Below are 4,643 nucleotides of genomic sequence, written 5' to 3' on the forward strand. Positions count from 1 at the left end.
AAGTAGTGAAAGCGCGCATCTCTAGTTATTTTTTTAATAATATGCATTTTCTCAGCAAACTTTTAAACCCCCTCAAGCACAAAATGTGGGATATTATACGCTATAATACGCTTTTACAGTCATATAAAAACACATATATATACATCACACAAAACACACACACACACACACCACCACGCACACACCACCAGCACACACACACACACGCACACCACACACACACCACACACACACACCCACACACACACACACACGCGGTCGCGGCGACGCACGCGACAGCGCACTCACGCCTACACACACACACGACCACAGAATATCTTCATACAGGAGCTGCAGTTGTTGCTGCCATGGTTTCTCTATAAACATTGTAAAGACCCTTTCTGAGTACACTGTACATTAAACCGTGGCGTGCGACGACTGCACATCTTGGTTCCACGCCGGATTTATGAAGATGGCATAGGCTGTTATTTTGCTTTCATCCCATCAGATGTGTCAAGGCTCTGCTGTGGCTGAAGGGTACCTAACTTTGCCATTCAACATCAGTGTTTTCACCTTTCCCAATCTCCGTTGGATCAGTCGGGACTCATCGCTTGATACTTCCCATATCACCATTGGTTAGGAAGACTCGTGTGTTGGGTGGACAGGTATGGAGCAAGGTAAGTGTGTGATTGCAGCATAGCTGTCCACATGTCATCTTGTCAGTGACATGGGGACACAGCTGTTCCTTGAAATATTTTCTGTATTCAGAAGTACAAACATAAATTGGAACCAATTGACAATGTTTAAGACTGATTTATTTTAGAAATTAATATTGAATTGTAGAAATATGTATTCTGTATATACAATTGTAGACTGATTTATTATTTTAAATCAATATTTAATTGTAAAAATTATATCTGGTGGGTAATATATGGTATAAATACTGGTGCAAGCTAGATTATTTGTTATCCTGTTATCCGTTCACTCTGTATGTGTTTTATAGCGGCATGTTTGATATGCAGGCATATCAGAGAGAGACGAGGAATAATTGGTGCCAAGGTGCTAGTGTAACGAGGAAGATGACGTTACCCGTTTCAAAGTAGATTTGTTGTAAGTTGAAAGTGAAAAGGAAAACTCCGTGTTCAGCAAATAGTATTATTGTTTCTCAACCCACATGCGCGCTCACAGAGGCACGCAGCCGCATGCCTCGCACACTCACGTTTGATCTCCCTCACAACCAAGAACCTTTTTCCCTTTATACATGTATTTCTAGCTAACAAAGAAAGTTGCGCACGCCCGGACAACCACACCCGCTGCCCACATGCACAACAACTCCCTCTCAACCGTTTCGCATCTCCATCATCGCATCTACATCAAACACGCTGCCGTCGACTAACCAATTATGCAACTACTGTCGCGACATTTCTAAACACAACTACTATTTCTACCATCTGCAAACCACACTTTACACTAGCTTATGAGGCTGGGATTGGAGCATGCTAACATTTTGGTAATTCAAACATCATGCATGCTAATTTTCCTTACTAGCTCTACCCTACAGTGAGTAATTCCTTTCTTGATCCTAGGAAAAAGGTAGTATGATTATGCATGACACGAAGTATTTGCTAGTCTAGTACTGGAGAAATTAGCGTTTGGATGCGCATATTGTGAGCCTTTAATGTTTCTCTACTCTATTTTGCCTAAGGGTTCTCTTATACTCTCTTATTCTTCTTATTTGTGCACAGGTCGGGCGTGCGATGTACTTGTGTGTTGCAGATGAGCATTTAAACGGCATTTACAGCAAGTTCTCAACAATACTAGGCAAAATAGAGTAGAGAAACATTAAGACTTTGGTAGTAAATACATTGTGTGTTTATGAACTGTTATTTTATTGAGACGTTCCAAGTTCCTGTGGGTGAGGCATCATGGCCACTGTTTCGGGTAGTGATATATTATAATTTAGGAAAAAGCAAGTAGCAACCTGGGCTATTGTAATATCGTCTTAGTAACAGTATACGTGTATGTACATTATGGAGTAGAAACCTCGCTCTGTCCAATGTGGAATTTGTTGATGGTAATGACTAATGGAGTGTTGCAGTGTCTGGCCCATCCGGTGTGTTTTTAATCGATTCCTCTCAACCCATTGGTGGTCAAGCAACAATTAAGCTATAGCTACTAGCTTTTAGGTAGTACTAACTTCCATATTGTAAGACTGGTATTCGTTGTTCTCTTACTCGTCGGTCAGTGATCGTAGACAGTGATGGTCGAAGACGCCTTGTAATAGTTGTATATTATAGACGGCTTTATTCTAATACATATGTTGCAACATACATGCGTGGGTCTGCATACGAGAGCCACACCCCGACTTCAATATTCTTATTTTCTCACCCCTTTGAGCATGTGACATGACTCATATTATTGCATCATCTCCCCTGTTATTGCACAATATCATTTCTCGTCACCACAATATATATATATATATATAGAGAGAGAGAGAGAGAGAGATCATTATGTACCGTATTTACTCGTTGTAAGTAACCATTTTTTATACACAACTTCAATGAAAAAAGGGGTGCGACTGATACACGCTAAGAAATCTTGTGCAAGAAATGTCATCGTTATCGCAACCAGCCACTATTATAAATGCCAAACCGCACGCACATATTGCATATTGGCGCAGCCATCTTGACTAAATTATCGTACTTTTCAATGTATGAAAACTAAGCCCAGAGAAGTTATTCTAGGTCTGGTCTTTTGAGCTTGCCGACTGGTTTCATAATTATTATTAAAGGAATACTTTACTCTAGAATTTGAGAGTATATTATGATAGTAGATTTATAAATAATAGCACATATATATTCAAAATCTCAAAATCTCAAAATCCTCATCATCACGACCATTTTGAATCATTTCAAAATCTTCATTTTTGGGCGTTGACATGACACCTGTGACCGTGCTGCCACCCTAAAAAAGTTGCGCATTTCACAATTTATTTTGCACGTTACAGACCGAGGGCTAATCACAAAAGTGCAATTATATTTATACCTAAATGCTATTTAACTGAACGATATTCATTTTCTCACTCAGGAGAGGAGAGGAGACCAGACCCAGGACAGGACAAGAGACCCATGACAAGAGAGGGTAGGAGAGGAGCACCAACATCACTTCAAAGTTTGCATGCAGTCCCATGATTCACCAGCAACTCTGGCACCTCAGGCACCCCTGAACCTGTCATCTGATTTCATAATATAGAAGAAGAACACGATATACGAAAAGTCTATACAAGGATATATTATCGTAAGAAATGTTGCAAACTACTATAGCCGAGGCACAAGATTAGAATATCTTCATACAGGAGCTGCAGTTGTTGCTGCCATGGTTTCTCTATAAACATTGTAAAGACCCTTTCTTAAGACAATAATCTATAACACTTCACCCCACAAGTAAATACGGTATATAATGATCTATATATACATATATATATATATATATATATATGTATGTGGAGTTAATGAATCCCACACAAAAATTAGGAAAATGTAGAAAAAACCGTGATGTACATGAAAGTCAATGCCAAAGCTTCTTCCTAGGGTGATACTCCATTAGGAGTGTTCCCAACTTTAATGTCATTAATGGTCATAAGAACATAATCAGTGCTCAATTTTAAGATTTTTTTTTGGGTTGTCCAGAGGACAACAAGAGAGTAGGCATATGGTATGTCCTCAAGAGTTCAAGTCTTTCTCTTCGGTTTCCATATTATTTACACATGTGCTGCCAGGTGCGCTCTGCTCACGTGATGCTCAAGTCTGTAGAAGCAAAAGGCCTAACATCATGGTACAGTTTGTACGTATTGCAGTGGAACAAAAGGCAGGGACATGGCCATTCGCATTGTTTCACCTCAATTATACTGAAGAGAATATAAACTATTTGGTAATGTGGTTAAATGACTGCTGGGATCCATGACGTAATAATAATAGTAATTGAAGTTGCATGAAATTTATTTCGTAACATTTACATAACACTGTGTCAGATTCACTAATGAGCAAAAATTGAAATTAAGCAAATTTCAAAATATAATTTAGAGGTTGGACACCGCGACAACCAAACGGAAGCAATTTGTAGTATGCACGAGCGAGAGAAAATCCAGTCGTCAACGGGACGACCGGACGGACTGTTAAATTGAGCACTGTGTCATAATATTATTATATATAATGGTCACATATTAGTTTGTGGTTTAATGATCATTTTAGGCTTATGGGTTAGGTTCAGGATTATCAAATATTAATCATTAATCATATGATAGTCAAGAGTGGGAACCTCCTAATGGTTTAGCGTTAGCGCCGCTTTCCTGGATCAAGAAAGGAATTACTCAACTGTAGGGTAGAGCTAGTAAGGAAAATTAGCATGCATGATGTTTGAATTACCAAAATGTTAGCATGCCCTCCAATCCCAGCCTCAATAAGCTAGTGTAAAGTGTGGTTGCAGATGGTAGAAATAGTAGTTGTGCTTTAGAAATGTCGCAACAGTAGTTACCATAATGGTTAGTCGACGCAAGCGTGTTTGATGTAGTATGCGATGATGGATGATGCGAAAGCGGTTGAGAGGGAGTTGTTGTGCATGTGGGCAGCGGGTGTGGTTGTCCCAGGCAGCCGCGCCGACCACCC

The 4,643-nt window shown here is 39.7% G+C and overlaps 1 long non-coding RNA gene across 1 annotated transcript in view; it reads left to right on the plus strand.

The window, feature by feature from the left end:
- The first annotated feature begins 316 nt into the window (after window positions 1-316).
- LOC106817703 overlaps window positions 317-4,643 on the plus strand; it is a 5,996-nt gene continuing 1,669 nt past the window's right edge. The window contains exons 1-2 of the long non-coding RNA XR_001395092.1: window positions 317-656; window positions 1,002-1,089. This is a non-coding gene — a long non-coding RNA (uncharacterized LOC106817703). The remainder of the gene's footprint in view (window positions 657-1,001; window positions 1,090-4,643) is intronic.

This window comes from Priapulus caudatus, unplaced genomic scaffold (assembly GCF_000485595.1).
Source record: "Priapulus caudatus unplaced genomic scaffold, Priapulus_caudatus-5.0.1 Scaffold1833, whole genome shotgun sequence".
Taxonomy (NCBI): Eukaryota; Metazoa; Priapulida; class Priapulimorpha; order Priapulimorphida; family Priapulidae; genus Priapulus; species Priapulus caudatus.